This window comes from Lagenorhynchus albirostris, chromosome 3, assembly GCF_949774975.1.
Source record: "Lagenorhynchus albirostris chromosome 3, mLagAlb1.1, whole genome shotgun sequence".
Lineage (NCBI taxonomy): Eukaryota > Metazoa > Chordata > Mammalia > Artiodactyla > Delphinidae > Lagenorhynchus > Lagenorhynchus albirostris.
In genome coordinates, this window is record NC_083097.1 from 12,368,696 (window position 1) to 12,394,111 (window position 25,416).

The following is a 25,416-nucleotide window of genomic DNA, read 5'->3' on the forward strand; positions in this document are numbered from 1 at the left end:
AAATAGTTAAAATGATGATACTACCCAAAGCAATCTACAGATTTAATGCAATCCCTATCAAATTACCCATGACAGTTTTCACAGAACTAGAACAAATAATCCTAAAATTTATATGGAACCATAAAAGACCCAGAATTGCCAAAGCAATCCTGAGGAAAAAGAATGAAGTAGGAGGCATAACCCTCCCAGACTTCAGACAATACTACAAAGCTACAGTAATCAAAACACCATGTTACTGGCACAAAAACAGACATATGGATCAATGGAACAGAATAGAAAGCCCAGAAATAAACCCACACACCTGTGGTCAATTAATCTTCGATAAAGAAGGTAAGAATATACAGTGGAGAAAAGAGTCTCTTCCGTAAGTGGTGCTGGGAAAGCTGGACAGCTGCATGTAAATCAATGAAGTTAGAACACATCCTCACACTATAACAAAAATAAACTCAAAATGACTTAAAAACTTAAATATAAGACAGGGCATTATAAAACTCCTAGAAGAGAACATAGGCAAAACATTCTCTGACATAAATCATAGCAATGTTTTCTTTGGTCAGTCTCCTAAGGCAATAGAAGTAAAAGCAAAATTAAACAAATGGAACCTAATCAAACTTATAAGCTTTGCACAGCAAAGGAAACCATAAACAAAATGAAAAGATGGGGCTTCCCTGGTGGCGCAGTGGTTGAGAATCTGCCTGCTAATGCAGGGGACACGGGTTCGAGCCCTGGTCTGGGAGGATCCCACATGCTGCAGAGCAACTAGGCCTGTGAGCCACAACTACTGAGCCTGTGCGTCTGGAGCCTGTGCTACGCAACAAGAGAGGCCGCGATAGTGAGAGGCCCGCACACCGCGATGAAGAGTGGCCCCCGCTTGCCACAACTAGAGATAGCCCTCGCACAGAAATGAAGACCCAACACAGCAAAAATTAATTAATAAACTCCTACCCCCAACATCTTAAAAAAAAAATGAAAAAACGACCTACACACTGACAGAAAATATATGCAAATGATGCGACTGACAAGGGATTAATTTCCAAACTATACAAACAGATCATACAACTCAACAAAAAAACAAACAATGCAATCAAAAAATGGACAGAAGACCTAAACAGACATTTCTCCAAAGAAGACATATAGATGGCCAACAGCACATGAAAAGCTGCTCAACATCACTAATTATTAGAGAAATGCAAATCAAAATTACAATGAGATCTTACCTCACACCAAGTCAGAATGGCCATCATCTTAAAAATCTAAAAATAACAAATGCTGGAGAGGGTATGGAGAAAAGGGAACCTTCCTACACTTTTGGTGGGAATGTAAATTGGTGCAGCCACTATTATGGAGAACAGTATGGAGGTTCCTTAAAAAACTAAAAATAGAGTTACCATATGACCCAGCAATCCCACTACTAGTTATATATCCAGAAAAGATGACCCAGCAATCCCACTACTAGTTATATATCCAGAAAAGATGAAAACACTAATGTGGAAAGATACATTCACCCCAATGATCATAGCAGCACTATTTACAACAGCCAAGAAAGGGAGGAAACCAAAGTGTCCATTGATGGATGAATGGATAAAGAAGATGTGGTATATATATATATATATATATATATATATATATACATACACACACATACACACACACACACACACACACACACTGGAATATTACTCAGCCATTAAAAGGAATGAAATAATGCCATTTGTAGCAACATGGATGGACCTAGAAATGATCATACTAAGTGAAGTAAGCCCAACAGAGAAATACAAATATCATATGATATCACTTATATGTGGAATCTAAAATATGATACAAATGAACTTATTTTCAAAACAGAAATGGACTCACTGACATAGAAAACAAACGTATGGTTACAAAGGGGAAAGTGGGTGGAAGAGGGATGAAATAGGAGTTTGAGATTAGCAGATACAAACTACTATATATAAAATAGATAAACAAGGATTTACTGTATAGCACAGGGAACTATATGCTATATCATGTAATCACCTATAATGGAAAAGAATATGAAAAAGAATATATATTCATATATATATATACACACATATATATATAACTGAATCACTTTGTTACACACCAGAAACTAACACAACATTGTAAATCAACTATACGTCATTAAAAATAAAATAAATTTAACTTAAAAAACTTTCAAATATAGCATTTATCCAACACCTACACTGAGTTGAAAAATATCTTCTCATATCCCTGAGCTAAAAATATATTTTCCCTACATGGGCAGTTTTCCATTATTTGTTTCAGTTAAGGGAATGTTCTTCCTCCGGCTAAAAATCAATAATTGCTATCAGTATAATTGAAGAATCATTCAAACATTCAAAGTTTGATTTGTTCATAAGGGTAAATGATATTTATTAATCTTTATTTTTAAATGCTTATTTTGTTGGACAGAAAATGAGAGTTATCTAATAGCTTAATTTACAAACATCTGAAATTCACTATTAATTTATTTAGCTTTCAAAGTGTTTTCCCCTAGTATCTTAAAGTCATTACAGGGCCATCTGAAATACTTTTTATATTTTACCCAAATAATTCCTCTGTACATTTACTTTAAAAAATAAATATATAGTGGGAGTCAGAAGACCTGAGTTCGATTTTTGATGTCACTGTGATCTCTAGAAGATAGTAAACTGCAGGTTTAATTTTCCATCTTTTGAGGATGCTATATGAATGATTAAAATTGGCTTTGAACTTTTCTCTGCTGGTGTCACCAGAATTAGAGTAAAGCAAGAATTTTTTTGTTTTATTTTGCTTTGGGTTTTTTTGATTTTGGTTTTTGTCTTTAACCACTGTTCACTACTGGGTTATGGAGAAGACACAGTCTACAACAAAAATCCTCATATAAGAGTCTTCTCAGTCAAGTCACCACTTCAGTCATTACCCTGCCCTACATAATGTCAGAAAGATGAGAGCTTTACAGAAACATGGGCTCTGTCAACCTCCACCCTCTCCTTTGTCAAAAATTTCAGAGCAGGTGCAGAACTGACAAAGCTCACCTGGAGTTCACAAAGCTAAATTCTGGGAAGGACTCACTAGGAATTATTATGACACCTGGGGAACAAAATTTCCTATCACCTGGTAGTCTAGGTAATATCACTCTGCTGGGATGTCTCCAAGGGCAACAGTTATAAAGCTTTGGATAATCAGGTAACAATTAGACACTGTAAAATTCTGCCAGAGCTAGCTTCTACTGGAAGAGGAGGAAAATTTAATTTCAATAGAAATTTTTTTTTGTACTTCAAACGAACCAAGCAAATATTTACTTGTTACTAACTCTGTGCCAGGAACCGGGCCAGGTGTGGGGACATAAAGAATGGTGGTATAGTCTTTACCCAAAGGAGATCACATTATAATTGAGAGACTAATGGAAAACAAATATTGATAAACCTGTTTTATTCCTATCTACATTTGGAACCAATATAGGCGGAGAAATTAATTCTCACAGGCAACTGAAGAGTGTAGATGTTATAGTTTAGAAGGTAGGATGGACCAAATTGTGAAGAAAGTGGAATGTCACATCAATAATAGTCAATAGGGAAGAGAGGGGGAAGATGGCGGAAGAGTAAGACGCGGAGATCACCTTCCTCCCCACAGATACATCAGAAATATATCTACACGTGGAACAACTCCTACAGAACACCTACTGAACGCTGGCAGAAGACCTCAGACCTCCCAAAAGGCAAGAAACTCCCCACGTACCTGGGTAGGGCAAAAGAAAAAAGAATAAACAGAGACAAAAGAATAAGGACGGGACCTGCACCAGTGGAAGGGAGCCGTGAAGGAGGAAAGGTTTCCACACACTAGGAAGCCAGTTCGTGGGTGGAGACTGCGGGTGGCGGAGGGGGAAGCTTCGGAGCCGCGGAGAAGAGCACAGCAACAGGGGTGGGGAGGACAAAGGGGGGAGATTCCCGCACAGAGGACTGGTGCCGACTGGCACTCACCAGCCCGAGAGGCTTGTCTGCTCACCCGCTGGGGCGGGCGGGGCTGGGAGCTGAGGCTCGGGCTTCAGTCGGACCGCAGGGAGAGGACTGGGGTTGGCGGCGTGAACACAGCCTGCAGGGGGTTAGTGTGCCACGGCTGGCCGGAAGGGAGTCCGGAAAAAGTCTGGACCTGCCGAAGAGGCAACAGACTTTTTCTTCCCTCTTTGTTTCCTGGTGCGCGAGGAGAGGGGATTAAGAGCGCTGCTTAAAGGAGCTCCAGAGACAGGCGCGAGCCGCGGCTAAAAGCACAGACCCCAGAGACGGGCATGAGACGCTAAGGCTGCTGCTGCCGCCACCAAGAAGCCTGTGTGCGAGCACAGGTCACTATCCACACCTCCTTTCCGGGGAGCCTGTGCAGCCCGCCACTGCCAGAGTCCCGGGATCCAGAGACAACTTTCCCAGGAGAACACACAGCGAGCCTCAGGCTCGGCCAACGTCACGCCGCCTCTGACGCCGCAGGCCCGCCCCCCACTCCGTGCCCCTCCCCCCGCCCCCCCCCCCCCCGCTGGGCCTGAGTGAGCCAGAGTCCCCGAAGCAGCGGCTCCTTCCTGTCTGAGGGAAGAACAGACGCCCTCCAGAGACCTACACGCAGAGGCGGGGCCAAATCCAAACCTGAGCCCCTGGGAGCTGTAAGAACAAAGAAGAGAAAGGGAAATCTCTCCCAGCAGCCTCAGGAGCAGCGGATTAAAGCTCCACAATCAACTTGATGTACCCTGCAGCTGTGGAATACCTGAATAGACAATGAATCATCCCAAATTGAGGAGGGGGACTTTGAGAGCAAGATTTATTATTTTTTTCCCCTTTTCCTCTTTTTGTGTGTATGTGTATGCTTCTGTGTTAGATTTTGTCTGTATAGCTTTCCTTTCACCATTTGTCCTAGGGTTCTATCCATCTGTTTTTTTTTACTTAAAAAAATTTTTTTTCTTAATAATTATTTTTTATTTTAATAACTATTTTATTTTATCTTACTTTATTTTATTTTATCCTTTCTTTCCTTCTTTCTTCCTTCCTTCCTTCCTCCCTCTCTCTCCCCCCCACCCCTCTCTCCCCCCTCCCCCTCCCCCCTTTCTTTGTTTCTACTTTTTCCCCCTTTTATTCTGAGCCGTGTGGATGAAAGGCTCTTGGTGCTGTAGCCAGGAGTCAGTGCTGTGCCTCTGAGGTGGGAGAGCCAACTTCAGGACACTGGTCCACAAGAGACCTCCCAGCTCCACATAATATCAAATGGCGAAAATCTCCCAGAGATCTCCATCTCAACACCAGCACCCAGCTTCACTCAACGACCAGCAAGCTAGAGTGCTGGACACCCTATGCCAAACAACTAGCAAGACAGGAACATAACCCCACCCATTAGCAGAGAGGCTGCCTAAAATCATAAGTCCACAGACACCCCAAAACACACCACCAGATGTGGACCTGCCCACCAGAAAGATAAGATCCAGCCTCATTCACCAGAACACAGGCACTAGTCCCCTCCACCAGGAAGCCTACACAACCCACTGAACCAACTTTAGCCACTGGAGACAGACACCAAAACAACGGGAACTATGAACCTGCAAAAAGGAGACCCCAAACACAGTAAGATAAGCAAAATGAGAATACAGAAAAACACACAGCAGATGAAGGAACAAGATAAAAACCTACCAGACCTAATAAATAAAGAGGAAATAGGCAGTCTACCGGAAAAAGAATTCAGAATAATGATAGTAAAGATGATCCAAAATCTTGGAAATAGAATAGAGAAAATGCAAGAAACATTTAACAAGGACCTAGAAGAACTAAAGATGAAACAAGCAACAATGAACAATACAATAAATGAAATTAAAAATACTCTAGCAGGGATCAATAGCAGAATAACTGAGGCAGAAGAACGGATAAGTGACCTGGAAGATAAAATAGTGGAAATAACTACTGCAGAGCAGAATAAAGAAAAAAGAATGAAAAGACCTGAGGACAGTCTCAGAGACCACTGGGAGAACATTAAACGCACCAACATTCGAATTATAGGGGTTCCAGAAGAAGAAGAGAAAAAGAAAGGGACTGAGAAAATATTTGATGAGATTATAGTTGAAAACATCCATAATATGGGAAAGGAAATAGTTAATCAAGGCCAGGAAGCACAGAGAGTCACATACTGGATAAATCCAAGGAGAAACATGCCAAGACACATATTGATCAAACTTTCAAAAATTAAGTACAAAGAAAACATATTAAAAGCAGCAAGGGAAAAAAACCAAATAACACACAAGGGACTCCCTATAAGGTTAACAGCTGATCTTTCAGCAGAAACTCTGCAAGCCAGAAGGGACTGGCAGGACATATTTAAAGTAATGAAGGAGAAAAACCTACAACCAAGATTACTCTACACAGCAAGGATCTCATTCAGATTTGATGGAGAAATTAAAACATTTACAGACAAGCAAAAGCTGAGAGAGTTCAGCACCACCAAACCAGCTTTACAACAAATGCTAAAGGATCTTCTCTAGGCAAGAAACACAAGAGAAGGAAAAGACCTACAATAACAAACTCAAAACAATTAAGAAAATGGGAATAGGAACATACATATCGATAATTACCTTAAATGTAAATGGACTAAATGCTCCCACCAAAAGACACAGACTGGCTGAATGGATACAAAAACAAGACCCATATAGATGCTGTCTACAAGAGACCCACTTCAGGACTAGAGACACATACAGACTGAAAGTAAGGGGATGGAAAAAGATATTCCATGCAACTGGAAACCAAAAGAAAGCTGGAGTAGCAATTCTCATATCAGACACAATAGACTTTAAAATAAAGACTATTGCAAGAGACAAAGAAGGATACTACATAATGATCAAGGGATCAATCCAAGAAGAAGATATAACAATTGTAAATATTTATGCACCCAACATAGGAGCATCCCAATACATAAGGCAAATACTAACAGCCATAAAAGAGGAAATCCAGAGTAACACATTCATAGTAGGGGACTTTAACACTCCACTTTCACCAATGGACAGATCATCCAAAATGAAAATAAAGAAGGAAACACAAGCTTTAAATGATACATTAAACAAGATGTACTTAATTAATATTTATAGGACATTCCATCCAAAAACAACACAATACACATTTTTCTCAAGTGCTCATGGAACATTCTTCAGGATAGATCATGCCTTGGGTCACAAATCAAGCCTTGGTAAATTTAAGAAAATTGAAATTCTATCAAGTATCTTTTCCGACCACAACGTTATGAGACTAGACATCAACTACAAGAAAAGATCTGTAAAAAATACAAACACATGGAGGCTAAACAATACACTACTTAATAACGAAGTGATCACTGAAGAAATCAAAGAGGAAATCAAAAAATACCTAGAAACAAATGACAATGGAGACACGATGACCCAAAACCTATGGGATGCAGCAAAAGCAGTTCTAAGAGGGGAGTTTATAGCAATACAATCCTAACTTAAGAAACAGGAAACAACTCGAATAAACAACCTAACCTTGCACCTAAAGCAATTAGGGAAAGAAGAACAAAAAAACCCCAAAGTTAGCAGAAGGAAAGAAATCATAAAGATCAGATCAGAAATAAATGAAAAAGAAATGAAGGAAACACTAGCAAAGATCAATAAAACTAAAAGCTGGTTCTTTGAGAAGATAAACAAAATTGATATACCATTAGCCAGACTCATCAAGAAAAAAAGGGAGAAGACTCAAATCAATAGAATTAGAAATGAAAAAGGAGAAGTAACAACTGACACTGCAGAAATACAAAAGATCATAAGAGATTACTACAAGCAACTCTATGCCAATAAAATGGACAACCTGGAAGAAATGGACAAATTCTTAGAAATGCACAACCTGCCAAGACTGAATCAGGAAGAAATAGAAAATATGAACAGACCAATCACAAGCACTGAAATTGAAACTGTGATGAAAAATCTTCCAACAAACAAAAGCCCAGGACCAGATGGCTTCACAGGCGAATTCTATCAAACATTTAGAGAAGAGCTAACACCTATCCTTCGAAACTCTTCCAAAATATAGCAGAGGGAGGAACACTCCCAAACTCATTCTACGAGACCACCATCACACTGATACCAAAACCAGACAGAATGTCACAAAGAAAGAAAACTACAGGCCAATATCATTGATGAACATAGATGCAAAAATCCTCAACAAAATACTAGCAAACAGAATCCAACAGCACATTAAAAGGATCAAGTGGGATTTATTCCAGGAATGCAAGGATTCTTCAATATATGCAAATCAATCAATGTGATACACCATATTAACAAACTGAAGGAGAAAAACCTTATGGTCATCTCAATCGATGCAGAGAAAGCTTTTGACAAAATTCAACACCCATTTATGATAAAAACCCTGCAGAAAGTAGGCATAGAGGGAACTTTCCTCAACATAATAAAGGCCATATATGACAAACCCACAGCCAACATCGTCCTCAATGGTGAAAAACTGAAAGCATTTCCACTAAGATCAGGAACAAGACAAGATTGCCCACTCTCACCACTCTTATTCAACATAGTTTTGGAAGTTTTATCCACAGCAATCAGAGAAGAAAAGGAAATAAAAGGAATCCAAATTAGAAAAGAAGAAGTAAATCTGTCACTGTTTGCGGATGACATGATACTATACATAGAGAATCCTAAAGATGCTACCAGAAAAGTACTAGAGCTAATCAATGAATTTGGTAAAGTAGCAGGATACAAAATTAATGCACAGAAATCTCTGGCATTCCTATACACTCATGATGAAAAATCTGAAAGTGAAATTAAGAAAACACTCCCATTTACCATTGCAACACAGAATAAAATATCTAGGAATAAACCTACCTAAGGAGACAAAAGACCTCTAAGTAGGAATTTATAAGACACTGATGAAAGAAATTAAAGATGATACAAATAGATGGAGAGATATACCATGTTCTTGGATTGGAAGAATCAACATTGTGAAAATGACTCTACTACCCAAAGCAATCTATAGATTCAATGCAATCCCTATCAAACTACCACTGGCATTTTTCACAGAACTAGAACAAAAAATTTCACAATTTGTATGGAAACACAAAAGACCACGAATAGCCAAGGCAATCTTGAGAGCGAAAAACGGAATTGGAGGAATCAGGCTCCCTGACTTCAGACTACACTACAAAGCTTCAGTAATCAAGACAGTATGGTACTGGCACAAAAACAGAAATATAGATAAATGGAACAGGATAGAAAGCCCAGAGATAAACCCATGCACATATGGTCACTTTACCTTCAATAAAGGAGGCAGGAATGTACAGTGGAGAAAGGACAGCCTCTTCAATAAGTGGTGCTGGGAAAACTGGACAGGTACATGTAAAAGTATGAGATTAGAACACTCCCTAACGCCATACACAAAAATAAGCTCAAAATGGATTAAAGACCTAAATGTAAGGCCAGAAACTATCAAACTCTTAGAGGAAAACATAGGCAGAACACTCTATGACATAAATCACAGCAAGATCTTTGTTGACCCACCTCCTAGAGAAATGGAAATAAAAACAAAAATAAACAAATGGGACCTAATGAAACTTTAAAGCTTTTACACAGCAAAGGAAACCATAAACAAGACCAAAAGACAACCCTCACAATGGGAGAAAATATTTGCAAATGAAGCAACCGACAAAGGATTAATCTCCAAAATTTACAAGCAGCTCATGCAGCTCCATAACAAAAAAACAAACAACCCAATCCAAAAATGGGCAGAAGACCTAAATAGACATTTCTCCAAAGAAGATATACAGACTGCCAACAAACACATGAAAGAGTGCTCAACATCATTAATCATTAGAGAAATGCAAATCAAAACTACAATAAGATATCATCTCACACCGGTCATAATGGCCATCATCAAAAAATCTAGAAACAATAAATGCTGGAGAGGGTGTGGAGAAAAGGGAACACTCTTGCACTGCTGGTGGGAATGTGACTTGGTACAGCCACTATGGAGAACAGTATGGAGGTTCCTTAAAAAACTACAAATAGAACTACCATATGACCCAGCAATCCCACTACTGGGCATATACCCTGAGAAAACCATAATTCAAAAAGAGTCATGTACCAAAATGTTCATTGCAGCTCTATTTACAATAGCCAGGAGATGGAAACAACCTAAGTGTCCATCATCGGATGAATGGATAAAGAAGATGTGGCACATATATACAATGGAATAGTACTCAGCCATAAAAGGAAACGAAATTGAGTTATTGGTAGTGAGGTGGATAGACCTAGAGTCTGTCATACAGAGTGAAGTAAGTCAGAAAGAGACAAATACCATATGCTAACCCATATATATGGAATCTAAGAAAAAAAAAGTCATGAAGAACCTAGGGGTAAGACAGGAATAAAGACACAGACCTACTAGAGAATGGACTTGAGGATATGGGGAGGGGGAAGGGTAAGCTGTGACAAAGCGAGAGAGTGGCATGGACATATATACACTACCAAACGTAAAACAGATAGCTAGTGGGAAGCAGCCGCATAGCACAGGGAGATCAGCTCGGTGCTTTGTGACCACTTAGAGGGGTGGGATAGGGAGGCTGGGAGGGAGGGAGACGCAAGAGGGAAGAGATATGGGAACATATGCATACGTATAACTGATTCACTTTGTTATAAAGTAGAAAATATCACACCATAGTAAAGCAATTATACTCCAATAAAAGAAAATAATAGTCAATAGGAACAGTCATTTGAATTTTAAAAGAATGACTTGGATGGAAGCATGGAAAATGTAGTGAGATGGAGGAGAGACACCAGAGGCAGGGAGATCAATGACAGGGCTTAATGACCAATTGGACACAGGAGGCGAAGAAGAGAGAGGAATTTAATAAAACTGGGACTTTTCTGATAACCTATATAGCATAGCATATTTTGTCATTCACTATCCCTTTACTCTGCTTTATTTTTTCCCCATAGAGCTTGATACTAACACACACACACACACACACCCCTGTGTGTTTTAGCTATTGCCCATTTCACCAGTACGATATAAGATTCATAAGGAAGGGGATTTCGCTGTGTTTACTGTTATATCCCCAGTGCCGACCACCAAAAACTACTTATGAAAGGATGAATTAAATGGCTAACTTAAGAGAATAAGTGACTTGCAATATCATTACCTAGGATAGGAAATATAGAAGGAATGGCCGGGTTGTGAGACTTGTGACAGATTCAGTTTGAGGCATGATGATTTTGAGGTGGAACTTCGAGGTGGAATATATGGTCTGGAACTTGATAGAGAAGATGGGGCTACAGATTAATATTTGGAGGTCATGGGTGCTCGGGTGTCAGTAAAAGAACAAATTTCTAACTGAGGAGACGTGATATACTGTGTGTGGATCTCAGAGTTTTGTGTGGCTTCTGGCCATCAGAACTATCATCTTAATTATCTGCCTCTGGTTCACAGAATTTGTAGGTATGCTTTACAGATGTTAAGGCCATTGGAAATGCTGTTCCTGTGGCCACACCTAACACATACCTGCCTGGCTATCCCTGTCTACTCTGTCATTGACTCCAGTTTACTTTGGAGGTGACAACTTATATATACATTTTCAATTCTTTGGACAGTTTTAATATTGTTGGCTGAGCATGTCTGCTTTCTTCCCATAAGCCACCTGAAATAACCGCTCCACTCCCTAAACACAAAACACACACAAACACACACACATGTATGTGATAAACCTAGAAACTAACAATGAATACAACAGGAATAAGTAATTTGAAAACTCATAAAAGAGGTAATGGCAATGAAGATGTTCTACAGTTCAGTATATAAGACTATTTGGCAGGCAGTCATGACATTCCTTATTATTGAGTGTTAACTACTAGAGGTCATATATTTTTGTTCCTTAAAAGAGCAAGGGCATAATGGCCTGTAATAAGTATAACCCATGTCATCTCCCTTCTCATTTCCCAATGTCACTTTAATTAAAAATTACCTGGATGCGATAAGACAGCTCTCAATTTGACTGCCATTCTGCATGTATCTTGAGTCCTCACACTTTTCACAGCAATTTGATGTTTCACATGTTTCATGAGAAAAATAAACTATAGTATAATTTACTCCATTGGTTTTTAAGCAAATCTGAAGGATACAGCGTAGTAACCAGCATTAACAGTTGGATACAGAGTATATCAAACATAATATTTGTTATAGGTTAAGACTCATCTGTCAAGGTTCAAATTGGATGAATTATATTATTCAGTTATTAGATACTTTCATTACATTTCATTTAAAATGTAATTATTGCTTCTATGGCTATCAAAATATACTTTCCCAATGACCTTCATTCAGGGTTGTGCTCCTTTCAGGAAATGTTGAGACTTTAGGATAGCCACCTCTGTACTTAGATAGAACTGTAGTAGTTCTGAATCAGACAGCTCTGACTGTCTTAACTGACTCCTTCCTTCAAAAGACATGGCTTAACTCCTAGACTGTGCCCCCTCCAGCACCACTTTTGCTGCATTTGTCAGACTGGCTGAAGTCTGAGTTAAAGGTCCAGGCTTGGAGTCTCACATGCTGTTTCCCTCCCTAACTTCTGGGTTTGGATGAAATGCTACATCATCCAGAATGGAATCTAGCCTCCTAAGTGGCCACTGAAAGGCTTGATGACACCACACAGTAACGTGGTGAGTTAGCTTTCTGTGGGGGTGAACCTCGACTTACAGGAAATAGGAGATGAGGGTGGGGGGTGGGAAGTCAGGCAGGTAGCATCTTCCTACCATGGAATAGTCTGAGATGGAATTCTTTCTTGCAGCCCTTCTGGAAGAGTCCAATGTGCCAAGTAATGACCAGCCTTTTTTTTTTTCTTTTTTTGAAGTTTTGTAGGAAGTGGTAGCCAGTCTAGTAACACACTGTATCACTTTTCCTTAGTTATTTTTCCCCTCGCACTCACTGTTTTCAATTTTCACCTCCTGTTATGCACTGAATTGTGTCCCCTGCCCCAGTCCTAAATTCATAGGTTGAAGCCCTATGACCAATGTGACTATATTTAGAGATAGGCCCTTTAGGGAGGTAAGTAAGGTTAAATGAAGTTATAAGGGTGGGTCCCTAATCCAGTAGGGTTGGTGGCCTTTTATGATGAGGAAGGACAGAGCAGCCAAGATGGCAAAATAGAAAGACCCTGAGCTTACTTCCTCTCACAAGCACACAAAAATCACAACTATCTGCAGAAAAATCATCAATGCAAAAGCCCATCAGAAAAGATCTTCTACAATTAAAGACATAAAGAAGGAACCACGGGACTTCCCTGGTGGGGCAGTGGTTAAGAATCCACCTGCCAATGCAGGAGACACAGGTCCAAGCCCTGGTCCAGGAAGATCCCACATGCCGTGGAGCAACTAAGCCCATGCAACACAACTACTGAGCCTGTGCTCTAGAGCCCATGAGCCACAACTACTAAAGCCTGCACACCTAGAACCTGTGCTCCACAACGAGAAGCCACCACAATGAGAGGCCCGCACACTGCAACGAAGAGTAGCCCCTGCTTGCTGTGACTAGAGAAAGCCCACACACAGAAACGAAGACCCAACACAGCCAAAAATAAATAAATAAAAGAAATTTTAAAAAAAATAAAAGAAGGAACCACAACGACACAGGTAGGAGGAGTGGACTCACAATATAATTAAATCTCATTCCCTCTGTGTGGGCAACTCACAAACTGGAGAATAATAATATTGCAGAGGTTCTTCAATGGGAGTGAGAGTTCTGAGCCCCATGTCAAGCTCTCCATGTCAGGTCCAGCACCAGGAAGAGGAGCCCCCAGAGCATTTGGCTTTGAAGGCCAGGGGGGCTTAATTGCAGGAGCCCCACAGGACTAGGGGAAATAGAGACTTCACTCTTAAAGGGGGCATGCAAAATCTCATATGCACTGGGACCCAGGGCTAGGTAATTTGATAGAAGCCTGGGCCAGACCTACCTGCTGGTCTTGGACAGTTTTCTAGAGAGGCAGGGAGCAGCTATGGCTCACCCTGGGGACATAGACACTGGTGGAAGACATACTGGGGGACATTCAAACACCTGAACACTGATGTTGGTGGCTAACATCTTGGTTCATTAATGCCAAGACCTGGCCCCACCCAACAGCCTATAGGCACAAGTGCTGGGGACACCTCAGGCCAAATAACTAACTGGGTGGGGACACAGCACTAATCATCAGCAGATAGGCTGCCTAAAGACTTCCTGAGCCCACAGCCATCTCTAGAAATACCCTTAGACATGACCCTGCCCATCAGTGGGCCAAGATCCAACTCCACCCACCAGTGGGCAGGCATCGGCCTTCCTACCAGCAAGCCTGCACTAGCCTCTAGACCAGCTTCACTCAGAGGGCAGACACCAGAAGCAGAAAACTATGATCCTGCAGACTGAGCCTACCAGCAGCAAGCCAGAGCCTACCCTGGAACCAGCTGAACACTGGCCCTGCCCATTAGCAGGTCAGTGCAATCTTTGGAACATCCTGGACCCCATACACAGCTGTGTCAGGAACTTTCCCCCTCCCAACAATCTGAAACAAGCTCTGGGATCCCCAGGCCTGCAGCCAGACTCCAGGAGCCAGATCTGCCTGCAAGTAGTTTGGCACTAACTGCAGGATCTGGCTTCACCTGCAAGTGGGTGAGCAACCACCCCAGTCTTTTGGACCCTGACTCTGCCCACCACTGAGCAAACACTAGCTCTGGGACCCCCTAGGGTTCTGCAACCAGCTGCCTTGTAACCAGGCACCACTAAACAGCAGCCAACAGCATCCACAGAAGGCAGGGCCTGGCAACCAACTGGACTAGGGGCCAACCAAACCTACCAGCCCGCCCACAGAGTCAGCCTAACACAACAGAAGGACCCATGCAGCCCTCTTAGGGGGAACCACCAAGCATATAGCTTGGGTAATGAGATGGGAGTGCACTGCTGGGATGCATAGGACATCTCCTATAAAAGGCCACTTCTCCAAGGTTGAGAAACGTGACTAACCTACCACATACATAAAATACAAATAGCAACTTAGAAAAAATGAGGTGACAGAGGAATATGTTTCAGACAAAGGAATAAGATAAAACCTCAGAAGAAGAACCAAGTGAAGTGGAGATAGGCAATCTACCTGAGAAAGAGTTCAGAGTAATGGGCCCACAAAGCCTACATAGGGAGCACTCCTAGAGCATATAGCTCTGGTGACCAGAGAGGAGTGCACTGCTGAAATGCATAGGACATCTCCTAAAAATGTCCACTCATCAAAGATTGGGAAAAGTAACCAACCTACCAGAAATAAAAACAGAGAATTAAGCAAAATGAGGCAACAGAGAAATATGTTCCAAACAAAGGAATAAGATAAAACCCCAGAAGAAGAATTAAGAGAAATGGAGCTAGGTAATCAACACAATAAAAAGTTCAAAAGTACTGATCATAAAGATGTTCGAGGGACTTCCCTGGTGGTCCAGTGGTTAAAACTCCACACTTCCACTGCAGAGTGCACAGGTTCGATCCCTAGTCGGGGAACTAAGATTCCACATGCCACATGGGATAGGCAAAAAAAAAAAAAAAGAAAAGAAAGATGCTCAAAGAACTTGGGAGAAGAATAAACAAATACAGTGAGAAGTTTAACAAAAAGGAAAAATAAAGAAAGATGAAATGGAGCTTAAGAATACAATAAGTGAGGGCTTCCCTGGTGGCGCAGTGGTTGAGAGTCCGCCTGCCGATGCAGGGGACACGGGTTCATGCCCCGGTCTGGGACGATCCCACATGCCATGGAGTGGCTGGGCCCGTGAGCCGTGGCCGCTGAGCCTGTGCGTCCGGAGCCTGTGCTCCGCAACGGGAGAGGCCACAACAGTGAGAGGCCCGTGTACTGCACACACACACACACACACACTCACAAAAAAAAAAAGAATACAATAAGTGAAATAAAAAATACACTAGAAAGAATAAACAGTAGATTAGATGATACAGAGGAATGGATCAAACTAAAAAAGAGAGTAGTTGAAATCACTTGAACTGAACAGAAAAAAAGACAAATGAGTAAAAAGAGATGAGGACAGCTTAAGAGACCTCTGGTACAACATCAGGCATACCAACATTCACATTATAGGGGCCCCAGAAGGAGAAGAGAGAGAAAGGGGCAGATAACATATTTGAAGACATAACAGCTGAAAATTTCCCTAACCTGGGAAAGGAAACAGTCATTAGGGTCCAGAAATCACAGAGTCCCAAACAGGATCAACTGAAAGAGGACCATACTAAGATACATTGTAATTAAAATGGCAGAAATTAAAGAGAGAATATTAAAAATAGCAAGAGAAAAACAACAAATTACATACAAGGGAACTCCCCTAAGAGTATCAACTGACTTTTCAGCAGAAACTCTGCAGGCCAGAAGGGAGTGATATGATATATTTAAAGTGATGAAACAAAAAACCTATGACCAAGAATACTCTACCCCTCAAGGCTATCATTCAGATTTGAAAGAGAGATCAAAAGTTTTACAGACAAGCAAAAGGTAAAAGAGTTCATCACCTTGACACAGCCTTACAAGAAATGTTAAAGGGACTTCTCTAAGCAGGAAAGAAAAGGCCACAACTAGAAACATGAAAATTATGAAAGGAAAAATCTCATTGGTAATGGGAAATATACAGTAGTGGTAGTAAATCAATTACTTATGAAGCTAGTAGGAACGTTGAAAGACAAAGTAGTAAAATCATCTATATCCACAATAAGTAGTTAAGGAATACACAAAACAAAAGGATGTAAAACATGATGTCAAAAACAGTAAACATGAGGACTGGGAGTAAAAATCCCAGGTTTTAAAAATGTGTTTGAACTTGAGAGACTGGCAACTTAAAACAATCAGGTAGATATATAGATTGCTATATATAAACCTCATGGTAACCACAAATCAAAAATCTATAATAATACACACACCAAAAAAAGGGAAAGAAATCCAAACATAACTCTAAAGATAGTCATCAAATCACAAGGAAAGAGAGCAAAAGAAGAAGAAAGGAACAAAAAAGAATTACAAAAATAACCCCCATACAATTAACAAAATTGCAATAAGTACATACCTATCAATAATCACTTTACATGTAAATGGACTAAATGCTCCAGTCAAAAGACAGAGTGGCTGAACAGATACAAAACAAGACGCAAATATATGTTCTCTACAAGAGATCTAAAGACACACACGAACTGAAAGTGAGGGAATGAAAAAAGCTATTTCATGCAAATGGAAACAAAAAGGAAGCCAGGGTGTAGCAATACTTATAACAGACAAAATAGATCGTAAAAAGAGACAAAGAAGGGCATTAGAGAATGATAAGGGGATCAATCCAAAAAGAAAATATGATAATTTAAAATAAATATGCACCCAACATAAGAGTACCTAAATACATAAACCAAATATGACCACCTAAATACATAAACCAAATATTAACAGATATAAAAAGAGAAATTGACAAATAACACAGTAATAGTGGGGGAATTTAAAACCCTGCTTACATCAATGGACAGATCATCTAGATAGAAATCAAAAAGGAAACACTGACCTAAAACAGCACATTAGACCAAGTGAACTTAACAAGTATACATAGAACATTCCATCCAAAAGCAGCAGAATACACATTCTTCTCAAGTGTCCATGTAATGTTCTCCAGGATAGGTCATATTGTAGGGCACAAAACAAGTCTCAGTAAGTTTAAAAAGATTGACATCCTATCAAGCAACTTTTCTGACCACAACACTGTGAGACTAGAAATCAACTACAAGAAAAAAGACTGCAAAAGACATAAACATGTGGAGGCTAAATAATACACTACTAAACAACCAACTTGTCACTGAAGAAACTGAAGATGACACAAACTGATGGAAAGATATATCATGCTCATGGACTGGGAGAATTAATATTGTTAAAAATGACCATACTACCCAAGGAAATCTACAGATTCAATGCAATCGCTATCAAAATACTAATGGCATTTTTCATAGAACTAGAACAAATAATTTTAAAATTTGTCTGGAAACACAAAAGACTCCAAATAGCCAAAACAATATTGAGAAAGAAGAACAAAGCTGGAGAGATCACAATCCCTGATTTCAAACTATACTACAAAGCTACAGTAATCCAAACAGCATGATACTGGCACAAAAACAGACATATAGATTAGTGGAAAAGAAAAGACAGCCCAGAAATGAACCCACAGTTATATGGGCAATTAACCTAAAACAAAGGAGGAAAGAATATACAATGGGGAAAAGACAGTCTCTTCAATAAATGGTGTTGGGAAAACTGGTCAGTTACATGCAAAAGAAGCAAACTGGACAACTCACACCACACACAAAAGTAAACTCAAATGCATTAAAGGTATAAATGTAAGACCTGTAACCATAAAACTTCTAAAAGAAAACATAAGAAGTATACTCTTTGACATTGGTCTTAGTAATATTTTTTTTTGAATATGTCTCCACAGGCAAGGGAAACAAAAGCAAAAATAAACAAATGGGACTACATCAAAATAAACAATTTGCATATAAGGAAACTATCAACTAAATGAAAAAGCTGCCTACTAAATGGGAGAAGATATTTGCAAATGACATATAGTAAGTCCCCTACATACAAACCTTCACGTTTTGAACTTTCAAAGGTGTGAATGTGCGTTCCATCAACGTCAGGCATGAGTGAAATTGCAGCTTGCCCTCAGTCTTCTATTGCTGAAGATCTTTCAGCTCTACCCTCTCCCACTTCCTCTCCCTCCCCCAGTCAGTAACTCTTCTTGCCTGTTCCCTCAATGCCAGCTGTTGTACTGTACTTTTCAAGGAACCATACTGTAAGATTAAAAATGTTTTCTTTATTTTTTGTGTTTGTTTTTTATGTATTATTTGTGTGAAAGGTACTATAAACCTATTATAGTACAATACTATATAGCCGATTGTGGTAGTTGGGTACCTAGGCTAATATTGCTGGACTTACGAACAAACTGGGCTTATGAAGGCACTCTCAGAAAGGAACTTGTTTGTAAGTAGGGGACTTACTGTAGCTGATAAGGGGTTGATAGCTAAAGAATTCATACAACTCAACATCAAAAAAAAAACCCAATTAAAAAATGGACAGAGGATCTGAGTAGACATTTTTCCAAAGAAAATATGCAGATGGCCAACAGACACATGAAAAGATGCTCAACAGCACTAATCATCGGGGAAATGCAAACCAAAATCGCAATGAAATATCCCCTTTATATCTGTCAGAATGACTATTATCAAAAGATAACAAGTAACACGTATTGGCAAGGATTGGAAAAAAGAACCCTTGTGCACTGTTGGTAGGAATGTAAATTGGTGTAGCCACTATGGAAAACATTATGGAAATTGCTCAAAAACTTAAAAATAGAACTACCATATGATCCAGTAATTCCACTTCTGGATATTTATCCAAAGAAAATAAAAACAGTAATTAGAAAAGATATATGCAACCCTATGTTCATAGCAGCATCATTTACAATAGCTAAGATATGGGAGCAACCTAAGTTTCCATCCACAGATGAATGGATACACACACACACACACACACACACACACACACACACACAGTGGAATATTACTCAGCCATAAAAAGAATGAAACCTTGCCATTTGTGACAACATGGATGGCCTAGAGGGTATTATGCTAAGTGAAATAAGTCAGAGAAAGACAAATTATGATATCACTCACATGTGGAATCTAAAAAACAAAAGAAATGAACAAATATAACAGAGACATAGACACAGAGAACAAACATGTCGTTGCCAAGGGGAGGAGTTGAGGGGGAGATAAGACATAGGTGAGGGAGACTGAGGCACACATTTCTAGTTACAAAATAAGTGAGTCATGGGTATGAAATGTACAGTGTGGGGAAAATAGTAAACAATTAATTATGTAATATCTTTGTATGGGGACAGATGGTAACTAGACTTATCGTGGTGATCAGTTTGAAATGTTTAGAAATATTGATTCACTATGTTATACATCAGGAATTAACATAGTTTTGTAGGTCAATTACACTTCAAAAGCAAACAGACTCATGGAAAAAGAGATCAGATTTGTGGTTACTAGAGGCACGGGTGTGGGTGGGACATTGGGTGAAGGCAGTCAAAAGGTACAAAACTTCCAGTCATATGATAAATAAGTACTAGAGATGTAATGTACAACATGATAAAGATAATTAACACTGCTGTACTATACATATGAAAGTTGTTAAGAGAGTAATCCTAAGAGTTCTCATCATAAGGAAAAAATTTTTTCCCCTATTTCTTTAATTTTGTGTTGATATGAGATGATGGATGCTCACTAAACATGATAATCATTTCATGATGTATATAAGTCAAATCACTATGCTAGACACCTAAACTTATACAGTACTGTATGTCATTTATATCTCAATACAACTGGAAAAAAATTAAATTCTAAAAAACTTGCTTGTATTAGTCAATATTGTGTAGGTTAGCATTCTCCAAGTGTGGTCTGGGGACATTTTCCCTGGGTCTATGAGGTCAATTTCAAAATCAATGACTAAATGTTATTTGCCTTTTTCATTCTCAATCTCTCATGAGTGTATTGTGGAGTTTTCCAGAATGTGATACTGCAGCTCTTTGAATGCAGAAGCAGACTCCAAAACCCAGCTTTATTCTGCTTAGCCAGACATTAAAGAGATTTGCAAAAATTGAAACAGTGCTACTCTTCTCACAGTTATTTGTTTTAGAAAATATATTTTTCATTAAGATATTACTATGCTAATGTATAATGGTTTCATTTACATATTTTTAAAATTTCTCAGTTTTAATATCTAAAACAGTAAATATCAATATATAGAACCCACATAAACAAAAGTCCATTGAGGTCCTGTTTTAAAATGTAGGCTCTGTTATTACTCGGGTATGGTTAGGTCAATAGATCAGGAGATGACTGTCACTGAAAGGGAAGTCTGTTCCCGAGAGTAGGAGGCCTGCCATGTCACACAGGGCCACCGGGAAGTCAGTCAGAAGGCTGAAGGAGCGAGGGGAAAGCATGGGTGAGAGCCTTACTGTGGTTTTTGCAGAAAGGAACAGGCAAGGCAGGGTAAGCAGGTTTGAATAATTTCAGCAGGCTCTTAGGTGTAGGGGTTGTCCTAGGGTTTCCTGGATCTGGCCCTGAGGTGACTAGGACAGGTGAGTACAGGCATACCTCGGAGATACTGCTGGTTTGGTTCCAGACTATTGCATTAAAGCAAATGGGGCAATAAAGCAAGCCACACGAATTTTTTGGTTTCCAGTACATATAAACATTATGTTCACACTATGCTGCAGCCTATTAAGTGTGCAATAGCATTATGTCTAAGAAAACAATGCACATACCTTAATTAAAAACTAATGCTGCTGGAAAAACGGCACCAATAGACTTGCTCAACGCAGGTTTGTCACAAGCCTTCAATTTGTAAACAATGCAGTATCTGTGAAGTGCAGTAAAACAACATATCGCTGTACTGGCCCAGAGTATAAGAGCCCTGTGAGAGCTGGAAAAAGGGGGTGCTTATGGGGGCAGAGGGGGTATGGTTTTGGATTGGTTAGCTTGCACATGAGAGGTATATTCACAAGGGAGGAGCTTGTTATCTCTAGGAATTAGCTAGTCCTCAAAGGAGCAGTGTCCCCTGTGCTAGCAAGGTCCCAGGTGCCAGAGCTTTAAGAAGACAAAAGTAAGGAAACATAGTCAATACAGGTCCTTAATAGTTTTCAAGAGTGTAGAGATGTTCAGAGATGTTCAGAGACCAAAGAGTTTGAGGGCTTCTTGGCTCGGTAATGCACAGTAAAAAAAAAAAGGTGCCCCAAATCTCAACGTCTTACAGCAAAGAGGGTTGTTCGTTGCTCAGGTGAAGTCTTCACACTTCTGATAGGTGGCATACAGTCATCTCTGGGGATCCTTGGGGGATTTGTTCCAGGACCCCCAAAGGATATCGAACTCTACGGGTGCTCAAGTCCCTTGTATTAAATGGTGTGGTACAGTCGGCCTTCTGTAACCAAGGATATAGAACCCACAGATACAGAGGGCCTCCTATACAAAGAATCTCAAAACATTAAAAAAAAAGTCATAATTTCAGAACAAAAGAAAATCATTTAAATTGAATTACTTTAGCTTAATGAGAAACTCACTATATTATCCTTATTTGCTCAAGTTTTTTATCATGAATTAGTGAGATTTCATCACTACTTAGGAAGAGTTCAGGGACTGGTGCTTGGAAATTTCTGAAATCTAGGACAATTGTAGATGGAAGTGACATGAAGGTGAGGAAAGACCTTACCTTGTTTATACACTGAAAGGACCCAGCAGAGAGGGCGAAGATTGAACATACTGGAAAAAGAGACACCTGAGAGAACTCCTGGAGGAGGTGAAAGAGCAAAGGAGGGAGTGGTCTGAAATAGGATAGAGAGAGAAACCTCTCTTTCGAAAATTGGTTGGATAGGAGGAGAGGGTGCTCCGGAAGATAAGTTGAGGGAAGGAGAGAAGCTGAGAGAGTCCACCCCTAATGGCACTGATTTTCTCTATGAATCACAGGCAAGTTTACTGCTGAAGGTGAGCAGGGCAGGGGATGTTGAAGGTTTAGGCCTATTGCAGGGATTGGTGAAGGGAGCCCACGGAGCACAAACAACAGGAAATGCAGCAGAACCGAAGGCCCAGCTGAGTTCAGAACTTAAATAGTAAGAGCATGAAACACATGGTAGCCTGCCTTTCCTAACTCAGCTTCTTAGCCCCGGCATTGAACCGAGATGGGGTTGGGGTGAGTGCAGGGAACTGATGTTTACTGAAAGGCTGTGTAGGGTGATGGTTAAGAGCACGGCCTTTGAAGTCAGCTGGCCTGAGTTAAAATCCTGTCACTTTCCTATTCAGTAAAATGGAGCCAATAATAGTCTTGTGGTGCCGTTTTATGTGGGTGACTGCTTTTGTGCAGTTGTTTTGAGGGCTAAATGACTAAATATATGCTGTGGATTTTCCTTCCACATCCTTGCTTCTGGGGCTTAAGGGACCCACCTAGGTTTCAGGGTTTCACGATTAGGTGAATATAGGACTCTTGAAAAGGGACAGTTGTGCTGCACCCCACAGGCCTGTGAGCCCAGTATTTGCCCAGCTTGAAGACCGTAGAAGGACCCCAGAATCAGTGACAGAGACGTCAGTGGTGTTAACGGATAGGAGGGTCTTACCTGTGTGAAGCGAGGTCCGGGCGTCACCCCCCGCCACCCTGTGGAGCAGACAGTGGCGTCTTCACTACCTCGGTGAGAGGGAGGTTACCAGCTGCAAGGGGAAGTGACGTCAGGTTGGCTCATCGGTTACCAGGGAAACCAGCAGAGGAGCATGCCCCTCCCCACCCCTTTGAGGAGCTAGCAAGGTGCGGATGTTCTGATCTAATGAGCAATCACTAGTCAGGGCCCGGGGCGAGTACATAGCCATTTTTTGAGGAGGGAAGGTCGGTCAGGTGAGTGGGATGCAGGTGAGGCAGGGACTGGTCAGTCAGGGGATGCACAGAGAGCAAGGGAACAGCCATCGTGGGGGGCCTGACCATACAGGGACAATGCAGCCCCTCTGCCCCCCCCCGCCTGTTTCCTCTGAGGTTCCTCCTCCGTGGTCTTCATGATCCTTTCTGGTTGTGGTGGGAAACAGAAGGCAGGTATACCTGGGTCTCCCCTGTTTTGTTTCCAAAGGGCCTAATCTCTAGGCCCTACTTTCTTCAGGCCTTTAGTTTTATATCTCAGTCACCTGTTTTAGAAGTAAACTACACCCTGCCTCTTATTTGCGTTTCACTCTCATAATCCTAGTCTACCTATTCATCCACTTGCCCTCCACAGAAGTACCTCTGGATCGCAGGGAGAGGTCACATATGTGGAAGAGGCAAAAGATAAAAGCATAAAAATATGTTTTAGAAAATCTCTTCTTACCTACTAACTCTCTTACTTCTCCTGTGGGTAGATGTTTTCATCCCCCTAAAATACCCCGCGCTGGTGCTCAGAGGGACCCGTAGTGTACGTGGGCAGGGTAACTTACACAGCTCGTCACTGTGTAAAAGCTGGTAATAAACAATTCTACGCCTGCGCTCTTCCACCTGGCGCTCTGCGCTGCCTCAAACAGAGGGCTGCACTGGTCCCGTGGGGGCCTCAGGGCTGGAGCATCGGAGGACTGGGGAGAGGGAGTCGCAGGTGCTGGTGAGAGAGTACAGAGCTTAGGCAAGAAGAGAAGGAGGGGCTCTGTGCTCAGAGAAGCGGGGGCTGGCGAACAGGGAGAGAAGGAAGCCTGGAGGAGCTGGAATCGCAATGAGGGGATGAGCAAGTGGGGAGGGGAGAGGAGGGACGACTTCTGCAACAATGGGATGTGAGGCTGATGATTTTAAGGGGTTCACTTCCAGATGATGACGAGTAGCCACAGGACTACTGAAGAGAAGCTGAGCACCACTGGGGTGGGGGACACCAAGAAGCATGAGTTTCAGCCGTCTGAGTGAAAGTGGAAAAATAGATCTGTTGTGAGAGTCCTTTACAGATGCTTGAGGAGTGAGCTTGTGGTTGAAAACAGAGTAGGCAGGGGCCAGGGTAGCAGAGGCCCGGAGCTGGTGCAAAGGCAGGAGCCTCCCAGGAAGAGGGGCTGCAGAGGTAGAAAGAACCTTGTTTTTTAATTGTAGCACGTGGGGCTTCCCTGGTGGCGCAGTGGTTGAGAGTCCGCCTGCCGATGCAGGGGACACGGGTTCGTGCCCCGGTCCGGGAAGATCCCACATGCCGCGGAGCGGCTGCGCCCGTGAGCCATGGCCGCTGAGCCTGCGCGTCCGGAGCCTGTGTTCCGCAACGGGAGAGGCCACAACAGTGAGAGGCCCGCGTACCAAAAAAAAAAAAAAAAAATTGTAGCACATGGCAGTTCTCATACACGACTCTGTATGGTCCTCCCAGCAATTCTGTGAGATGCATACAGGGCAGGAAACAGACTTTCTCCGCAAAAACCAGCTGCTAAGCATCAGCACTGGGACTCAGACCAAGCCTCCTGACTTGACCCACGCTGTCTGTAGTTAGTTTCCCACGAGAGTCTTGATCCTCTGCGTACTATTCACAGTAGGAGAGCAACTTCTTAGAGAGAAAACTTATAGACTCTACACAGAAATGAAAGAACTTTTCTTCACCCTAGACTCTGTTAAAAATCTTCAGGCTGTAAATTGTGAGAAAGCTGTTGGACTGTCAGGAATTGGTGCAGGTGAGGTTCTTATGGTGCCATCTAGTGTCCGTGATTGGACTTACCAAACTTTGGCTATAAGTATTCTGAAAACTAATTTATTTAAGGAAATAGCAAGTAACTGATTAATTTTGCAAAAGAATAGACATTAAAACACCTAATATTTTCCTCTCCGTGC

General features: G+C 41.1%; 1 long non-coding RNA gene across 7 annotated transcripts in view; it reads right to left on the reverse strand.

The window, feature by feature from the left end:
* LOC132518818 (uncharacterized) overlaps positions 1-25,416 on the reverse strand; it is a 59,274-nt gene that overhangs the window by 20,298 nt on the left and 13,560 nt on the right. For 3 of the 7 annotated variants that reach the window (XR_009539976.1, XR_009539975.1, XR_009539973.1), the window contains 2 exons: positions 23,234-23,324; positions 21,395-21,489 (listed from right to left, as the gene is read on the reverse strand). The exons of 1 other annotated variant lie outside the window; for it this stretch is intronic. This is a non-coding gene — a long non-coding RNA (uncharacterized LOC132518818). Of the gene's footprint in view, positions 1-21,394; positions 22,089-23,233; positions 23,325-25,416 lie in introns of all 7 variants that reach the window. 3 more of the 7 variants (XR_009539974.1, XR_009539972.1, XR_009539977.1) reach the window with 3 other exon arrangements.